Raw genomic sequence first — 15,380 nt, 5'->3', positions numbered from 1 at the left:
CATACGGCAAAGAGAAAATGAAAGAAAATGTCCGATTGCCGACGTGTAACAACTTTGGCCCTTGTCACTGCTTGGGCGGGTGACCGCATGGGAACACAGGGTACTGTTGGCAATTTTGCTTCCTATTTTTCTTTCTCCTTTCTTTTCGCAGCTGCAGCCCGATTCAGTCAGGGAGACGCCACCGTGTAATGAAGCGGCGTGCTGTGTGTCCAGCGCCTCGCCTCTCCTTGCCTCTCTCAGTCGTTTCTCGTGCTTGTCGTGTTGATATAGGCCGACTGGAGAGCGTCAGCTCTCGCGTCAGCTGAGCAAAGTCGAGACAAGTCGAGACATACTGTAGGCTGGTCTGTAGCGAGTAAGAGGGAGAAAAAACATTAATTTAACGGCGCGTGGCGAAAGTACTCATACGCAAAATTAAAAGCCTGCTGCGGTGGCCGGGAATCGAACCCGGATCAACTGCTTGGAAGGCAACTATGCTGACCATTACACCACCACCGCACAACCCGGCGCCCCCACGCCGCGCTGTGACGGCTTCCCGCCAGTCGGCAGCGGCCGATGGTGATCGTAGCCCTAGGCGCATTACGAGGTAGGCTAGGGGAGCACATGCGGATGCATTCGGACGGCGTATCCATGCACATTTCGCACCCTTTGGCAAGCGTCGGCGCCGGCGACGCAAGAAGACGCAGAGGACCGCCTTCTGGCGGCATTTTTAGGCAGTACAGTGCAGGATTCAGCGTCTGCAGCATTTTCTCGACAGAATGCTACGGCGCTTGACGGCAGTCCCACTTTATCTCGAGACACCTGCTCGGGAAGCAGCGTAAGATTGCTACTGGCCTCAGCATCGGTGGTTCAGTGGTAGAATGCTCGCCTGCCACGCGGGCGGCCCGGGTTCGATTCCCGGCCGATGCATCATTTTGCTTTTCCCGCGGTGCCGTGTGACTTGCGCGCTTGAGATGCACGATCCACAAGAATGTATAGCGGGATTCCCTTGAGAAGAACCGAGAACGCAGCACGCGCGGTTCCCCACAGCTTTCCTTTTCCTCTTCTCCCAGTAGAGCAAGAAGCCAAAAGCATTGCTCTGAGACTTTTGAGGTGCGCGCCTTGCCAGTCTGTATGCGCAAAGACGCTCGCAAAGAGAGAAGGGTGCCGACGCGGGACTCGGCACGAAATGTGTGAGAGACCATCCGATCCGTCGAACGAACGCCCAAATCCGGTGTGGTCTAGTGGCTAGGATACCTGGCTTTCACCCAGGAGGCCCTGGTTCGATTCCCGGTACCGGAACGGAATTTTTTCCACACGAATCGTCTCAAGTTTCAGCTGTGCGTGCTGCTCGCAATACAGCTACTGTTTCATGACCGCCAGCAGAACATGGACGAGCGGAGCAGACACACGGTGACCCTAGAAGTGGCGTGTGGCTTCATGCCACGTGTTTCCAGCGTAGGGCTGAGCAACCGTCCGCGTCGAGGCCCGTTAGCTCAGTTGGTTAGAGCGTCGTGCTAATAACGCGAAGGTCGTGGGTTCGATCCCCCCACGGGCCAGTACGCTTTTACTACTACGAAAGGGCAGCGCCGATTTCAGCTGGCGAGTGTGATGACCAAAAGATCATCGCCCTGCGTGGACGTTGACAGAGGATCCGAACCCGACTTGTCGGGAAGCGCTACAGCGTCCGCTCGGCAATGGCCACACTATGTTGAATACGCTGGTTCTCATACGGCAAAGAGAAAATGAAAGAAAATGTCCGATTGCCGACGTGTAACAACTTTGGCCCTTGTCACTGCTTGGGCGGGTGACCGCATGGGAACACAGGGTACTGTTGGCAATTTTGCTTCCTATTTTTCTTTCTCCTTTCTTTTCGCAGCTGCAGCCCGATTCAGTCAGGGAGACGCCACCGTGTAATGAAGCGGCGTGCTGTGTGTCCAGCGCCTCGCCTCTCCTTGCCTCTCTCAGTCGTTTCTCGTGCTTGTCGTGTTGATATAGGCCGACTGGAGAGCGTCAGCTCTCGCGTCAGCTGAGCAAAGTCGAGACAAGTCGAGACATACTGTAGGCTGGTCTGTAGCGAGTAAGAGGGAGAAAAAACATTAATTTAACGGCGCGTGGCGAAAGTACTCATACGCAAAATTAAAAGCCTGCTGCGGTGGCCGGGAATCGAACCCGGATCAACTGCTTGGAAGGCAACTATGCTGACCATTACACCACCACCGCACAACCCGGCGCCCCCACGCCGCGCTGTGACGGCTTCCCGCCAGTCGGCAGCGGCCGATGGTGATCGTAGCCCTAGGCGCATTACGAGGTAGGCTAGGGGAGCACATGCGGATGCATTCGGACGGCGTATCCATGCACATTTCGCACCCTTTGGCAAGCGTCGGCGCCGGCGACGCAAGAAGACGCAGAGGACCGCCTTCTGGCGGCATTTTTAGGCAGTACAGTGCAGGATTCAGCGTCTGCAGCATTTTCTCGACAGAATGCTACGGCGCTTGACGGCAGTCCCACTTTATCTCGAGACACCTGCTCGGGAAGCAGCGTAAGATTGCTACTGGCATCAGCATCGGTGGTTCAGTGGTAGAATGCTCGCCTGCCACGCGGGCGGCCCGGGTTCGATTCCCGGCCGATGCATCATTTTGCTTTTCCCGCGGTGCCGTGTGACTTGCGCGCTTGAGATGCACGATCCACAAGAATGTATAGCGGGATTCCCTTGAGAAGAACCGAGAACGCAGCACGCGCGGTTCCCCACAGCTTTCCTTTTCCTCTTCTCCCAGTAGAGCAAGAAGCCAAAAGCATTGCTCTGAGACTTTTGAGGTGCGCGCCTTGCCAGTCTGTATGCGCAAAGACGCTCGCAAAGAGAGAAGGGTGCCGACGCGGGACTCGGCACGAAATGTGCGAGAGACCATCCGATCCGTCGAACGAACGCCCAAATCCGGTGTGGTCTAGTGGCTAGGATACCTGGCTTTCACCCAGGAGGCCCTGGTTCGATTCCCGGTACCGGAACGGAATTTTTTCCACACGAATCGTCTCAAGTTTCAGCTGTGCGTGCTGCTCGCAATACAGCTACTGTTTCATGACCGCCAGCAGAACATGGACGAGCGGAGCAGACACACGGTGACCCTAGAAGTGGCGTGTGGCTTCATGCCACGTGTTTCCAGCGTAGGGCTGAGCAACCGTCCGCGTCGAGGCCCGTTAGCTCAGTTGGTTAGAGCGTCGTGCTAATAACGCGAAGGTCGTGGGTTCGATCCCCCCACGGGCCAGTACGCTTTTACTACTACGAAAGGGCAGCGCCGATTTCAGCTGGCGAGTGTGATGACCAAAAGATCATCGCCCTGCGTGGACGTTGACAGAGGATCCGAACCCGACTTGTCGGGAAGCGCTACAGCGTCCGCTCGGCAATGGCCACACTATGTTGAATACGCTGGTTCTCATACGGCAAAGAGAAAATGAAAGAAAATGTCCGATTGCCGACGTGTAACAACTTTGGCCCTTGTCACTGCTTGGGCGGGTGACCGCATGGGAACACAGGGTACTGTTGGCAATTTTGCTTCCTATTTTTCTTTCTCCTTTCTTTTCGCAGCTGCAGCCCGATTCAGTCAGGGAGACGCCACCGTGTAATGAAGCGGCGTGCTGTGTGTCCAGCGCCTCGCCTCTCCTTGCCTCTCTCAGTCGTTTCTCGTGCTTGTCGTGTTGATATAGGCCGACTGGAGAGCGTCAGCTCTCGCGTCAGCTGAGCAAAGTCGAGACAAGTCGAGACATACTGTAGGCTGGTCTGTAGCGAGTAAGAGGGAGAAAAAACATTAATTTAACGGCGCGTGGCGAAAGTACTCATACGCAAAATTAAAAGCCTGCTGCGGTGGCCGGGAATCGAACCCGGATCAACTGCTTGGAAGGCAACTATGCTGACCATTACACCACCACCGCACAACCCGGCGCCCCCACGCCGCGCTGTGACGGCTTCCCGCCAGTCGGCAGCGGCCGATGGTGATCGTAGCCCTAGGCGCATTACGAGGTAGGCTAGGGGAGCACATGCGGATGCATTCGGACGGCGTATCCATGCACATTTCGCACCCTTTGGCAAGCGTCGGCGCCGGCGACGCAAGAAGACGCAGAGGACCGCCTTCTGGCGGCATTTTTAGGCAGTACAGTGCAGGATTCAGCGTCTGCAGCATTTTCTCGACAGAATGCTACGGCGCTTGACGGCAGTCCCACTTTATCTCGAGACACCTGCTCGGGAAGCAGCGTAAGATTGCTACTGGCCTCAGCATCGGTGGTTCAGTGGTAGAATGCTCGCCTGCCACGCGGGCGGCCCGGGTTCGATTCCCGGCCGATGCATCATTTTGCTTTTCCCGCGGTGCCGTGTGACTTGCGCGCTTGAGATGCACGATCCACAAGAATGTATAGCGGGATTCCCTTGAGAAGAACCGAGAACGCAGCACGCGCGGTTCCCCACAGCTTTCCTTTTCCTCTTCTCCCAGTAGAGCAAGAAGCCAAAAGCATTGCTCTGAGACTTTTGAGGTGCGCGCCTTGCCAGTCTGTATGCGCAAAGACGCTCGCAAAGAGAGAAGGGTGCCGACGCGGGACTCGGCACGAAATGTGCGAGAGACCATCCGATCCGTCGAACGAACGCCCAAATCCGGTGTGGTCTAGTGGCTAGGATACCTGGCTTTCACCCAGGAGGCCCTGGTTCGATTCCCGGTACCGGAACGGAATTTTTTCCACACGAATCGTCTCAAGTTTCAGCTGTGCGTGCTGCTCGCAATACAGCTACTGTTTCATGACCGCCAGCAGAACATGGACGAGCGGAGCAGACACACGGTGACCCTAGAAGTGGCGTGTGGCTTCATGCCACGTGTTTCCAGCGTAGGGCTGAGCAACCGTCCGCGTCGAGGCCCGTTAGCTCAGTTGGTTAGAGCGTCGTGCTAATAACGCGAAGGTCGTGGGTTCGATCCCCCCACGGGCCAGTACGCTTTTACTACTACGAAAGGGCAGCGCCGATTTCAGCTGGCGAGTGTGATGACCAAAAGATCATCGCCCTGCGTGGACGTTGACAGAGGATCCGAACCCGACTTGTCGGGAAGCGCTACAGCGTCCGCTCGGCAATGGCCACACTATGTTGAATACGCTGGTTCTCATACGGCAAAGAGAAAATGAAAGAAAATGTCCGATTGCCGACGTGTAACAACTTTGGCCCTTGTCACTGCTTGGGCGGGTGACCGCATGGGAACACAGGGTACTGTTGGCAATTTTGCTTCCTATTTTTCTTTCTCCTTTCTTTTCGCAGCTGCAGCCCGATTCAGTCAGGGAGACGCCACCGTGTAATGAAGCGGCGTGCTGTGTGTCCAGCGCCTCGCCTCTCCTTGCCTCTCTCAGTCGTTTCTCGTGCTTGTCGTGTTGATATAGGCCGACTGGAGAGCGTCAGCTCTCGCGTCAGCTGAGCAAAGTCGAGACAAGTCGAGACATACTGTAGGCTGGTCTGTAGCGAGTAAGAGGGAGAAAAAACATTAATTTAACGGCGCGTGGCGAAAGTACTCATACGCAAAATTAAAAGCCTGCTGCGGTGGCCGGGAATCGAACCCGGATCAACTGCTTGGAAGGCAACTATGCTGACCATTACACCACCACCGCACAACCCGGCGCCCCCACGCCGCGCTGTGACGGCTTCCCGCCAGTCGGCAGCGGCCGATGGTGATCGTAGCCCTAGGCGCATTACGAGGTAGGCTAGGGGAGCACATGCGGATGCATTCGGACGGCGTATCCATGCACATTTCGCACCCTTTGGCAAGCGTCGGCGCCGGCGACGCAAGAAGACGCAGAGGACCGCCTTCTGGCGGCATTTTTAGGCAGTACAGTGCAGGATTCAGCGTCTGCAGCATTTTCTCGACAGAATGCTACGGCGCTTGACGGCAGTCCCACTTTATCTCGAGACACCTGCTCGGGAAGCAGCGTAAGATTGCTACTGGCATCAGCATCGGTGGTTCAGTGGTAGAATGCTCGCCTGCCACGCGGGCGGCCCGGGTTCGATTCCCGGCCGATGCATCATTTTGCTTTTCCCGCGGTGCCGTGTGACTTGCGCGCTTGAGATGCACGATCCACAAGAATGTATAGCGGGATTCCCTTGAGAAGAACCGAGAACGCAGCACGCGCGGTTCCCCACAGCTTTCCTTTTCCTCTTCTCCCAGTAGAGCAAGAAGCCAAAAGCATTGCTCTGAGACTTTTGAGGTGCGCGCCTTGCCAGTCTGTATGCGCAAAGACGCTCGCAAAGAGAGAAGGGTGCCGACGCGGGACTCGGCACGAAATGTGCGAGAGACCATCCGATCCGTCGAACGAACGCCCAAATCCGGTGTGGTCTAGTGGCTAGGATACCTGGCTTTCACCCAGGAGGCCCTGGTTCGATTCCCGGTACCGGAACGGAATTTTTTCCACACGAATCGTCTCAAGTTTCAGCTGTGCGTGCTGCTCGCAATACAGCTACTGTTTCATGACCGCCAGCAGAACATGGACGAGCGGAGCAGACACACGGTGACCCTAGAAGTGGCGTGTGGCTTCATGCCACGTGTTTCCAGCGTAGGGCTGAGCAACCGTCCGCGTCGAGGCCCGTTAGCTCAGTTGGTTAGAGCGTCGTGCTAATAACGCGAAGGTCGTGGGTTCGATCCCCCCACGGGCCAGTACGCTTTTACTACTACGAAAGGGCAGCGCCGATTTCAGCTGGCGAGTGTGATGACCAAAAGATCATCGCCCTGCGTGGACGTTGACAGAGGATCCGAACCCGACTTGTCGGGAAGCGCTACAGCGTCCGCTCGGCAATGGCCACACTATGTTGAATACGCTGGTTCTCATACGGCAAAGAGAAAATGAAAGAAAATGTCCGATTGCCGACGTGTAACAACTTTGGCCCTTGTCACTGCTTGGGCGGGTGACCGCATGGGAACACAGGGTACTGTTGGCAATTTTGCTTCCTATTTTTCTTTCTCCTTTCTTTTCGCAGCTGCAGCCCGATTCAGTCAGGGAGACGCCACCGTGTAATGAAGCGGCGTGCTGTGTGTCCAGCGCCTCGCCTCTCCTTGCCTCTCTCAGTCGTTTCTCGTGCTTGTCGTGTTGATATAGGCCGACTGGAGAGCGTCAGCTCTCGCGTCAGCTGAGCAAAGTCGAGACAAGTCGAGACATACTGTAGGCTGGTCTGTAGCGAGTAAGAGGGAGAAAAAACATTAATTTAACGGCGCGTGGCGAAAGTACTCATACGCAAAATTAAAAGCCTGCTGCGGTGGCCGGGAATCGAACCCGGATCAACTGCTTGGAAGGCAACTATGCTGACCATTACACCACCACCGCACAACCCGGCGCCCCCACGCCGCGCTGTGACGGCTTCCCGCCAGTCGGCAGCGGCCGATGGTGATCGTAGCCCTAGGCGCATTACGAGGTAGGCTAGGGGAGCACATGCGGATGCATTCGGACGGCGTATCCATGCACATTTCGCACCCTTTGGCAAGCGTCGGCGCCGGCGACGCAAGAAGACGCAGAGGACCGCCTTCTGGCGGCATTTTTAGGCAGTACAGTGCAGGATTCAGCGTCTGCAGCATTTTCTCGACAGAATGCTACGGCGCTTGACGGCAGTCCCACTTTATCTCGAGACACCTGCTCGGGAAGCAGCGTAAGATTGCTACTGGCCTCAGCATCGGTGGTTCAGTGGTAGAATGCTCGCCTGCCACGCGGGCGGCCCGGGTTCGATTCCCGGCCGATGCATCATTTTGCTTTTCCCGCGGTGCCGTGTGACTTGCGCGCTTGAGATGCACGATCCACAAGAATGTATAGCGGGATTCCCTTGAGAAGAACCGAGAACGCAGCACGCGCGGTTCCCCACAGCTTTCCTTTTCCTCTTCTCCCAGTAGAGCAAGAAGCCAAAAGCATTGCTCTGAGACTTTTGAGGTGCGCGCCTTGCCAGTCTGTATGCGCAAAGACGCTCGCAAAGAGAGAAGGGTGCCGACGCGGGACTCGGCACGAAATGTGCGAGAGACCATCCGATCCGTCGAACGAACGCCCAAATCCGGTGTGGTCTAGTGGCTAGGATACCTGGCTTTCACCCAGGAGGCCCTGGTTCGATTCCCGGTACCGGAACGGAATTTTTTCCACACGAATCGTCTCAAGTTTCAGCTGTGCGTGCTGCTCGCAATACAGCTACTGTTTCATGACCGCCAGCAGAACATGGACGAGCGGAGCAGACACACGGTGACCCTAGAAGTGGCGTGTGGCTTCATGCCACGTGTTTCCAGCGTAGGGCTGAGCAACCGTCCGCGTCGAGGCCCGTTAGCTCAGTTGGTTAGAGCGTCGTGCTAATAACGCGAAGGTCGTGGGTTCGATCCCCCCACGGGCCAGTACGCTTTTACTACTACGAAAGGGCAGCGCCGATTTCAGCTGGCGAGTGTGATGACCAAAAGATCATCGCCCTGCGTGGACGTTGACAGAGGATCCGAACCCGACTTGTCGGGAAGCGCTACAGCGTCCGCTCGGCAATGGCCACACTATGTTGAATACGCTGGTTCTCATACGGCAAAGAGAAAATGAAAGAAAATGTCCGATTGCCGACGTGTAACAACTTTGGCCCTTGTCACTGCTTGGGCGGGTGACCGCATGGGAACACAGGGTACTGTTGGCAATTTTGCTTCCTATTTTTCTTTCTCCTTTCTTTTCGCAGCTGCAGCCCGATTCAGTCAGGGAGACGCCACCGTGTAATGAAGCGGCGTGCTGTGTGTCCAGCGCCTCGCCTCTCCTTGCCTCTCTCAGTCGTTTCTCGTGCTTGTCGTGTTGATATAGGCCGACTGGAGAGCGTCAGCTCTCGCGTCAGCTGAGCAAAGTCGAGACAAGTCGAGACATACTGTAGGCTGGTCTGTAGCGAGTAAGAGGGAGAAAAAACATTAATTTAACGGCGCGTGGCGAAAGTACTCATACGCAAAATTAAAAGCCTGCTGCGGTGGCCGGGAATCGAACCCGGATCAACTGCTTGGAAGGCAACTATGCTGACCATTACACCACCACCGCACAACCCGGCGCCCCCACGCCGCGCTGTGACGGCTTCCCGCCAGTCGGCAGCGGCCGATGGTGATCGTAGCCCTAGGCGCATTACGAGGTAGGCTAGGGGAGCACATGCGGATGCATTCGGACGGCGTATCCATGCACATTTCGCACCCTTTGGCAAGCGTCGGCGCCGGCGACGCAAGAAGACGCAGAGGACCGCCTTCTGGCGGCATTTTTAGGCAGTACAGTGCAGGATTCAGCGTCTGCAGCATTTTCTCGACAGAATGCTACGGCGCTTGACGGCAGTCCCACTTTATCTCGAGACACCTGCTCGGGAAGCAGCGTAAGATTGCTACTGGCATCAGCATCGGTGGTTCAGTGGTAGAATGCTCGCCTGCCACGCGGGCGGCCCGGGTTCGATTCCCGGCCGATGCATCATTTTGCTTTTCCCGCGGTGCCGTGTGACTTGCGCGCTTGAGATGCACGATCCACAAGAATGTATAGCGGGATTCCCTTGAGAAGAACCGAGAACGCAGCACGCGCGGTTCCCCACAGCTTTCCTTTTCCTCTTCTCCCAGTAGAGCAAGAAGCCAAAAGCATTGCTCTGAGACTTTTGAGGTGCGCGCCTTGCCAGTCTGTATGCGCAAAGACGCTCGCAAAGAGAGAAGGGTGCCGACGCGGGACTCGGCACGAAATGTGCGAGAGACCATCCGATCCGTCGAACGAACGCCCAAATCCGGTGTGGTCTAGTGGCTAGGATACCTGGCTTTCACCCAGGAGGCCCTGGTTCGATTCCCGGTACCGGAACGGAATTTTTTCCACACGAATCGTCTCAAGTTTCAGCTGTGCGTGCTGCTCGCAATACAGCTACTGTTTCATGACCGCCAGCAGAACATGGACGAGCGGAGCAGACACACGGTGACCCTAGAAGTGGCGTGTGGCTTCATGCCACGTGTTTCCAGCGTAGGGCTGAGCAACCGTCCGCGTCGAGGCCCGTTAGCTCAGTTGGTTAGAGCGTCGTGCTAATAACGCGAAGGTCGTGGGTTCGATCCCCCCACGGGCCAGTACGCTTTTACTACTACGAAAGGGCAGCGCCGATTTCAGCTGGCGAGTGTGATGACCAAAAGATCATCGCCCTGCGTGGACGTTGACAGAGGATCCGAACCCGACTTGTCGGGAAGCGCTACAGCGTCCGCTCGGCAATGGCCACACTATGTTGAATACGCTGGTTCTCATACGGCAAAGAGAAAATGAAAGAAAATGTCCGATTGCCGACGTGTAACAACTTTGGCCCTTGTCACTGCTTGGGCGGGTGACCGCATGGGAACACAGGGTACTGTTGGCAATTTTGCTTCCTATTTTTCTTTCTCCTTTCTTTTCGCAGCTGCAGCCCGATTCAGTCAGGGAGACGCCACCGTGTAATGAAGCGGCGTGCTGTGTGTCCAGCGCCTCGCCTCTCCTTGCCTCTCTCAGTCGTTTCTCGTGCTTGTCGTGTTGATATAGGCCGACTGGAGAGCGTCAGCTCTCGCGTCAGCTGAGCAAAGTCGAGACAAGTCGAGACATACTGTAGGCTGGTCTGTAGCGAGTAAGAGGGAGAAAAAACATTAATTTAACGGCGCGTGGCGAAAGTACTCATACGCAAAATTAAAAGCCTGCTGCGGTGGCCGGGAATCGAACCCGGATCAACTGCTTGGAAGGCAACTATGCTGACCATTACACCACCACCGCACAACCCGGCGCCCCCACGCCGCGCTGTGACGGCTTCCCGCCAGTCGGCAGCGGCCGATGGTGATCGTAGCCCTAGGCGCATTACGAGGTAGGCTAGGGGAGCACATGCGGATGCATTCGGACGGCGTATCCATGCACATTTCGCACCCTTTGGCAAGCGTCGGCGCCGGCGACGCAAGAAGACGCAGAGGACCGCCTTCTGGCGGCATTTTTAGGCAGTACAGTGCAGGATTCAGCGTCTGCAGCATTTTCTCGACAGAATGCTACGGCGCTTGACGGCAGTCCCACTTTATCTCGAGACACCTGCTCGGGAAGCAGCGTAAGATTGCTACTGGCCTCAGCATCGGTGGTTCAGTGGTAGAATGCTCGCCTGCCACGCGGGCGGCCCGGGTTCGATTCCCGGCCGATGCATCATTTTGCTTTTCCCGCGGTGCCGTGTGACTTGCGCGCTTGAGATGCACGATCCACAAGAATGTATAGCGGGATTCCCTTGAGAAGAACCGAGAACGCAGCACGCGCGGTTCCCCACAGCTTTCCTTTTCCTCTTCTCCCAGTAGAGCAAGAAGCCAAAAGCATTGCTCTGAGACTTTTGAGGTGCGCGCCTTGCCAGTCTGTATGCGCAAAGACGCTCGCAAAGAGAGAAGGGTGCCGACGCGGGACTCGGCACGAAATGTGCGAGAGACCATCCGATCCGTCGAACGAACGCCCAAATCCGGTGTGGTCTAGTGGCTAGGATACCTGGCTTTCACCCAGGAGGCCCTGGTTCGATTCCCGGTACCGGAACGGAATTTTTTCCACACGAATCGTCTCAAGTTTCAGCTGTGCGTGCTGCTCGCAATACAGCTACTGTTTCATGACCGCCAGCAGAACATGGACGAGCGGAGCAGACACACGGTGACCCTAGAAGTGGCGTGTGGCTTCATGCCACGTGTTTCCAGCGTAGGGCTGAGCAACCGTCCGCGTCGAGGCCCGTTAGCTCAGTTGGTTAGAGCGTCGTGCTAATAACGCGAAGGTCGTGGGTTCGATCCCCCCACGGGCCAGTACGCTTTTACTACTACGAAAGGGCAGCGCCGATTTCAGCTGGCGAGTGTGATGACCAAAAGATCATCGCCCTGCGTGGACGTTGACAGAGGATCCGAACCCGACTTGTCGGGAAGCGCTACAGCGTCCGCTCGGCAATGGCCACACTATGTTGAATACGCTGGTTCTCATACGGCAAAGAGAAAATGAAAGAAAATGTCCGATTGCCGACGTGTAACAACTTTGGCCCTTGTCACTGCTTGGGCGGGTGACCGCATGGGAACACAGGGTACTGTTGGCAATTTTGCTTCCTATTTTTCTTTCTCCTTTCTTTTCGCAGCTGCAGCCCGATTCAGTCAGGGAGACGCCACCGTGTAATGAAGCGGCGTGCTGTGTGTCCAGCGCCTCGCCTCTCCTTGCCTCTCTCAGTCGTTTCTCGTGCTTGTCGTGTTGATATAGGCCGACTGGAGAGCGTCAGCTCTCGCGTCAGCTGAGCAAAGTCGAGACAAGTCGAGACATACTGTAGGCTGGTCTGTAGCGAGTAAGAGGGAGAAAAAACATTAATTTAACGGCGCGTGGCGAAAGTACTCATACGCAAAATTAAAAGCCTGCTGCGGTGGCCGGGAATCGAACCCGGATCAACTGCTTGGAAGGCAACTATGCTGACCATTACACCACCACCGCACAACCCGGCGCCCCCACGCCGCGCTGTGACGGCTTCCCGCCAGTCGGCAGCGGCCGATGGTGATCGTAGCCCTAGGCGCATTACGAGGTAGGCTAGGGGAGCACATGCGGATGCATTCGGACGGCGTATCCATGCACATTTCGCACCCTTTGGCAAGCGTCGGCGCCGGCGACGCAAGAAGACGCAGAGGACCGCCTTCTGGCGGCATTTTTAGGCAGTACAGTGCAGGATTCAGCGTCTGCAGCATTTTCTCGACAGAATGCTACGGCGCTTGACGGCAGTCCCACTTTATCTCGAGACACCTGCTCGGGAAGCAGCGTAAGATTGCTACTGGCATCAGCATCGGTGGTTCAGTGGTAGAATGCTCGCCTGCCACGCGGGCGGCCCGGGTTCGATTCCCGGCCGATGCATCATTTTGCTTTTCCCGCGGTGCCGTGTGACTTGCGCGCTTGAGATGCACGATCCACAAGAATGTATAGCGGGATTCCCTTGAGAAGAACCGAGAACGCAGCACGCGCGGTTCCCCACAGCTTTCCTTTTCCTCTTCTCCCAGTAGAGCAAGAAGCCAAAAGCATTGCTCTGAGACTTTTGAGGTGCGCGCCTTGCCAGTCTGTATGCGCAAAGACGCTCGCAAAGAGAGAAGGGTGCCGACGCGGGACTCGGCACGAAATGTGCGAGAGACCATCCGATCCGTCGAACGAACGCCCAAATCCGGTGTGGTCTAGTGGCTAGGATACCTGGCTTTCACCCAGGAGGCCCTGGTTCGATTCCCGGTACCGGAACGGAATTTTTTCCACACGAATCGTCTCAAGTTTCAGCTGTGCGTGCTGCTCGCAATACAGCTACTGTTTCATGACCGCCAGCAGAACATGGACGAGCGGAGCAGACACACGGTGACCCTAGAAGTGGCGTGTGGCTTCATGCCACGTGTTTCCAGCGTAGGGCTGAGCAACCGTCCGCGTCGAGGCCCGTTAGCTCAGTTGGTTAGAGCGTCGTGCTAATAACGCGAAGGTCATGGGTTCGATCCCCCCACGGGCCAGTACGCTTTTACTACTACGAAAGGGCAGCGCCGATTTCAGCTGGCGAGTGTGATGACCAAAAGATCATCGCCCTGCGTGGACGTTGACAGAGGATCCGAACCCGACTTGTCGGGAAGCGCTACAGCGTCCGCTCGGCAATGGCCACACTATGTTGAATACGCTGGTTCTCATACGGCAAAGAGAAAATGAAAGAAAATGTCCGATTGCCGACGTGTAACAACTTTGGCCCTTGTCACTGCTTGGGCGGGTGACCGCATGGGAACACAGGGTACTGTTGGCAATTTTGCTTCCTATTTTTCTTTCTCCTTTCTTTTCGCAGCTGCAGCCCGATTCAGTCAGGGAGACGCCACCGTGTAATGAAGCGGCGTGCTGTGTGTCCAGCGCCTCGCCTCTCCTTGCCTCTCTCAGTCGTTTCTCGTGCTTGTCGTGTTGATATAGGCCGACTGGAGAGCGTCAGCTCTCGCGTCAGCTGAGCAAAGTCGAGACAAGTCGAGACATACTGTAGGCTGGTCTGTAGCGAGTAAGAGGGAGAAAAAACATTAATTTAACGGCGCGTGGCGAAAGTACTCATACGCAAAATTAAAAGCCTGCTGCGGTGGCCGGGAATCGAACCCGGATCAACTGCTTGGAAGGCAACTATGCTGACCATTACACCACCACCGCACAACCCGGCGCCCCCACGCCGCGCTGTGACGGCTTCCCGCCAGTCGGCAGCGGCCGATGGTGATCGTAGCCCTAGGCGCATTACGAGGTAGGCTAGGGGAGCACATGCGGATGCATTCGGACGGCGTATCCATGCACATTTCGCACCCTTTGGCAAGCGTCGGCGCCGGCGACGCAAGAAGACGCAGAGGACCGCCTTCTGGCGGCATTTTTAGGCAGTACAGTGCAGGATTCAGCGTCTGCAGCATTTTCTCGACAGAATGCTACGGCGCTTGACGGCAGTCCCACTTTATCTCGAGACACCTGCTCGGGAAGCAGCGTAAGATTGCTACTGGCATCAGCATCGGTGGTTCAGTGGTAGAATGCTCGCCTGCCACGCGGGCGGCCCGGGTTCGATTCCCGGCCGATGCATCATTTTGCTTTTCCCGCGGTGCCGTGTGACTTGCGCGCTTGAGATGCACGATCCACAAGAATGTATAGCGGGATTCCCTTGAGAAGAACCGAGAACGCAGCACGCGCGGTTCCCCACAGCTTTCCTTTTCCTCTTCTCCCAGTAGAGCAAGAAGCCAAAAGCATTGCTCTGAGACTTTTGAGGTGCGCGCCTTGCCAGTCTGTATGCGCAAAGACGCTCGCAAAGAGAGAAGGGTGCCGACGCGGGACTCGGCACGAAATGTGCGAGAGACCATCCGATCCGTCGAACGAACGCCCAAATCCGGTGTGGTCTAGTGGCTAGGATACCTGGCTTTCACCCAGGAGGCCCTGGTTCGATTCCCGGTACCGGAACGGAATTTTTTCCACACGAATCGTCTCAAGTTTCAGCTGTGCGTGCTGCTCGCAATACAGCTACTGTTTCATGACCGCCAGCAGAACATGGACGAGCGGAGCAGACACACGGTGACCCTAGAAGTGGCGTGTGGCTTCATGCCACGTGTTTCCAGCGTAGGGCTGAGCAACCGTCCGCGTCGAGGCCCGTTAGCTCAGTTGGTTAGAGCGTCGTGCTAATAACGCGAAGGTCGTGGGTTCGATCCCCCCACGGGCTAGTACGCTTTTACTACTACGAAAGGGCAGCGCCGATTTCAGCTGGCGAGTGTGATGACCAAAAGATCATCGCCCTGCGTGGACGTTGACAGAGGATCCGAACCCGACTTGTCGGGAAGCGCTACAGCGTCCGCTCGGCAATGGCCACACTATGTTGAATACGCTGGTTCTCATACGGCAAAGAGAAAATGAAAGAAAATGTCCGATTGCCGACG

At 56.3% G+C, this 15,380-nt stretch overlaps 36 non-coding genes across 36 annotated transcripts; 27 read left to right on the top strand and 9 right to left on the bottom strand.

Moving 5' to 3' along the window:
• Positions 1–423: 423 nt before the first annotated feature.
• On the bottom strand, positions 424–495 carry Trnag-ucc (transfer RNA glycine (anticodon UCC)). Its single transcript has one exon. It is a non-coding gene; the product is annotated as a tRNA-Gly (tRNA).
• Positions 496–835: 340 nt separating this feature from the next.
• Positions 836–906, top strand: Trnag-gcc (transfer RNA glycine (anticodon GCC)). The gene has a single exon. It is a non-coding gene; the product is annotated as a tRNA-Gly (tRNA).
• A 300-nt stretch (positions 907–1,206) lies between these two features.
• Positions 1,207–1,278, top strand: Trnae-uuc (transfer RNA glutamic acid (anticodon UUC)). Its single transcript has one exon. It is a non-coding gene; the product is annotated as a tRNA-Glu (tRNA).
• Positions 1,279–1,461: 183 nt separating this feature from the next.
• Trnai-aau (transfer RNA isoleucine (anticodon AAU)) lies at positions 1,462–1,535 on the top strand. The gene has a single exon. It is a non-coding gene; the product is annotated as a tRNA-Ile (tRNA).
• Positions 1,536–2,127: 592 nt separating this feature from the next.
• On the bottom strand, positions 2,128–2,199 carry Trnag-ucc (transfer RNA glycine (anticodon UCC)). The gene has a single exon. It is a non-coding gene; the product is annotated as a tRNA-Gly (tRNA).
• Positions 2,200–2,539: 340 nt separating this feature from the next.
• Trnag-gcc (transfer RNA glycine (anticodon GCC)) lies at positions 2,540–2,610 on the top strand. The gene has a single exon. It is a non-coding gene; the product is annotated as a tRNA-Gly (tRNA).
• Positions 2,611–2,910: 300 nt separating this feature from the next.
• Trnae-uuc (transfer RNA glutamic acid (anticodon UUC)) lies at positions 2,911–2,982 on the top strand. The gene has a single exon. It is a non-coding gene; the product is annotated as a tRNA-Glu (tRNA).
• Positions 2,983–3,165: 183 nt separating this feature from the next.
• Positions 3,166–3,239, top strand: Trnai-aau (transfer RNA isoleucine (anticodon AAU)). Its single transcript has one exon. It is a non-coding gene; the product is annotated as a tRNA-Ile (tRNA).
• Positions 3,240–3,831: 592 nt separating this feature from the next.
• On the bottom strand, positions 3,832–3,903 carry Trnag-ucc (transfer RNA glycine (anticodon UCC)). The gene has a single exon. It is a non-coding gene; the product is annotated as a tRNA-Gly (tRNA).
• Positions 3,904–4,243: 340 nt separating this feature from the next.
• On the top strand, positions 4,244–4,314 carry Trnag-gcc (transfer RNA glycine (anticodon GCC)). The gene has a single exon. It is a non-coding gene; the product is annotated as a tRNA-Gly (tRNA).
• Positions 4,315–4,614: 300 nt separating this feature from the next.
• On the top strand, positions 4,615–4,686 carry Trnae-uuc (transfer RNA glutamic acid (anticodon UUC)). Its single transcript has one exon. It is a non-coding gene; the product is annotated as a tRNA-Glu (tRNA).
• Positions 4,687–4,869: 183 nt separating this feature from the next.
• Trnai-aau (transfer RNA isoleucine (anticodon AAU)) lies at positions 4,870–4,943 on the top strand. Its single transcript has one exon. It is a non-coding gene; the product is annotated as a tRNA-Ile (tRNA).
• Positions 4,944–5,535: 592 nt separating this feature from the next.
• Trnag-ucc (transfer RNA glycine (anticodon UCC)) lies at positions 5,536–5,607 on the bottom strand. The gene has a single exon. It is a non-coding gene; the product is annotated as a tRNA-Gly (tRNA).
• Positions 5,608–5,947: 340 nt separating this feature from the next.
• Trnag-gcc (transfer RNA glycine (anticodon GCC)) lies at positions 5,948–6,018 on the top strand. The gene has a single exon. It is a non-coding gene; the product is annotated as a tRNA-Gly (tRNA).
• A 300-nt stretch (positions 6,019–6,318) lies between these two features.
• On the top strand, positions 6,319–6,390 carry Trnae-uuc (transfer RNA glutamic acid (anticodon UUC)). The gene has a single exon. It is a non-coding gene; the product is annotated as a tRNA-Glu (tRNA).
• A 183-nt stretch (positions 6,391–6,573) lies between these two features.
• Positions 6,574–6,647, top strand: Trnai-aau (transfer RNA isoleucine (anticodon AAU)). Its single transcript has one exon. It is a non-coding gene; the product is annotated as a tRNA-Ile (tRNA).
• A 592-nt stretch (positions 6,648–7,239) lies between these two features.
• On the bottom strand, positions 7,240–7,311 carry Trnag-ucc (transfer RNA glycine (anticodon UCC)). The gene has a single exon. It is a non-coding gene; the product is annotated as a tRNA-Gly (tRNA).
• Positions 7,312–7,651: 340 nt separating this feature from the next.
• On the top strand, positions 7,652–7,722 carry Trnag-gcc (transfer RNA glycine (anticodon GCC)). The gene has a single exon. It is a non-coding gene; the product is annotated as a tRNA-Gly (tRNA).
• A 300-nt stretch (positions 7,723–8,022) lies between these two features.
• On the top strand, positions 8,023–8,094 carry Trnae-uuc (transfer RNA glutamic acid (anticodon UUC)). Its single transcript has one exon. It is a non-coding gene; the product is annotated as a tRNA-Glu (tRNA).
• Positions 8,095–8,277: 183 nt separating this feature from the next.
• Positions 8,278–8,351, top strand: Trnai-aau (transfer RNA isoleucine (anticodon AAU)). Its single transcript has one exon. It is a non-coding gene; the product is annotated as a tRNA-Ile (tRNA).
• Positions 8,352–8,943: 592 nt separating this feature from the next.
• On the bottom strand, positions 8,944–9,015 carry Trnag-ucc (transfer RNA glycine (anticodon UCC)). Its single transcript has one exon. It is a non-coding gene; the product is annotated as a tRNA-Gly (tRNA).
• A 340-nt stretch (positions 9,016–9,355) lies between these two features.
• Positions 9,356–9,426, top strand: Trnag-gcc (transfer RNA glycine (anticodon GCC)). The gene has a single exon. It is a non-coding gene; the product is annotated as a tRNA-Gly (tRNA).
• A 300-nt stretch (positions 9,427–9,726) lies between these two features.
• On the top strand, positions 9,727–9,798 carry Trnae-uuc (transfer RNA glutamic acid (anticodon UUC)). The gene has a single exon. It is a non-coding gene; the product is annotated as a tRNA-Glu (tRNA).
• A 183-nt stretch (positions 9,799–9,981) lies between these two features.
• On the top strand, positions 9,982–10,055 carry Trnai-aau (transfer RNA isoleucine (anticodon AAU)). The gene has a single exon. It is a non-coding gene; the product is annotated as a tRNA-Ile (tRNA).
• Positions 10,056–10,647: 592 nt separating this feature from the next.
• On the bottom strand, positions 10,648–10,719 carry Trnag-ucc (transfer RNA glycine (anticodon UCC)). The gene has a single exon. It is a non-coding gene; the product is annotated as a tRNA-Gly (tRNA).
• Positions 10,720–11,059: 340 nt separating this feature from the next.
• On the top strand, positions 11,060–11,130 carry Trnag-gcc (transfer RNA glycine (anticodon GCC)). Its single transcript has one exon. It is a non-coding gene; the product is annotated as a tRNA-Gly (tRNA).
• Positions 11,131–11,430: 300 nt separating this feature from the next.
• On the top strand, positions 11,431–11,502 carry Trnae-uuc (transfer RNA glutamic acid (anticodon UUC)). Its single transcript has one exon. It is a non-coding gene; the product is annotated as a tRNA-Glu (tRNA).
• Positions 11,503–11,685: 183 nt separating this feature from the next.
• Trnai-aau (transfer RNA isoleucine (anticodon AAU)) lies at positions 11,686–11,759 on the top strand. Its single transcript has one exon. It is a non-coding gene; the product is annotated as a tRNA-Ile (tRNA).
• Positions 11,760–12,351: 592 nt separating this feature from the next.
• Trnag-ucc (transfer RNA glycine (anticodon UCC)) lies at positions 12,352–12,423 on the bottom strand. The gene has a single exon. It is a non-coding gene; the product is annotated as a tRNA-Gly (tRNA).
• A 340-nt stretch (positions 12,424–12,763) lies between these two features.
• Trnag-gcc (transfer RNA glycine (anticodon GCC)) lies at positions 12,764–12,834 on the top strand. The gene has a single exon. It is a non-coding gene; the product is annotated as a tRNA-Gly (tRNA).
• Positions 12,835–13,134: 300 nt separating this feature from the next.
• Positions 13,135–13,206, top strand: Trnae-uuc (transfer RNA glutamic acid (anticodon UUC)). Its single transcript has one exon. It is a non-coding gene; the product is annotated as a tRNA-Glu (tRNA).
• Positions 13,207–13,389: 183 nt separating this feature from the next.
• Positions 13,390–13,463, top strand: Trnai-aau (transfer RNA isoleucine (anticodon AAU)). Its single transcript has one exon. It is a non-coding gene; the product is annotated as a tRNA-Ile (tRNA).
• A 592-nt stretch (positions 13,464–14,055) lies between these two features.
• On the bottom strand, positions 14,056–14,127 carry Trnag-ucc (transfer RNA glycine (anticodon UCC)). The gene has a single exon. It is a non-coding gene; the product is annotated as a tRNA-Gly (tRNA).
• Positions 14,128–14,467: 340 nt separating this feature from the next.
• Trnag-gcc (transfer RNA glycine (anticodon GCC)) lies at positions 14,468–14,538 on the top strand. Its single transcript has one exon. It is a non-coding gene; the product is annotated as a tRNA-Gly (tRNA).
• A 300-nt stretch (positions 14,539–14,838) lies between these two features.
• Trnae-uuc (transfer RNA glutamic acid (anticodon UUC)) lies at positions 14,839–14,910 on the top strand. Its single transcript has one exon. It is a non-coding gene; the product is annotated as a tRNA-Glu (tRNA).
• A 183-nt stretch (positions 14,911–15,093) lies between these two features.
• On the top strand, positions 15,094–15,167 carry Trnai-aau (transfer RNA isoleucine (anticodon AAU)). Its single transcript has one exon. It is a non-coding gene; the product is annotated as a tRNA-Ile (tRNA).
• The last annotated feature ends 213 nt before the right edge of the window (positions 15,168–15,380 follow it).

The sequence above is a fragment of the Schistocerca cancellata genome, unplaced genomic scaffold, assembly GCF_023864275.1.
Source record: "Schistocerca cancellata isolate TAMUIC-IGC-003103 unplaced genomic scaffold, iqSchCanc2.1 HiC_scaffold_259, whole genome shotgun sequence".
Classification (NCBI taxonomy): Eukaryota; Metazoa; Arthropoda; class Insecta; order Orthoptera; family Acrididae; genus Schistocerca; species Schistocerca cancellata.
The sequence above is the reverse complement of the archived record's forward strand: the minus strand, read 5'-3'. Positions and strand labels throughout refer to the sequence as shown.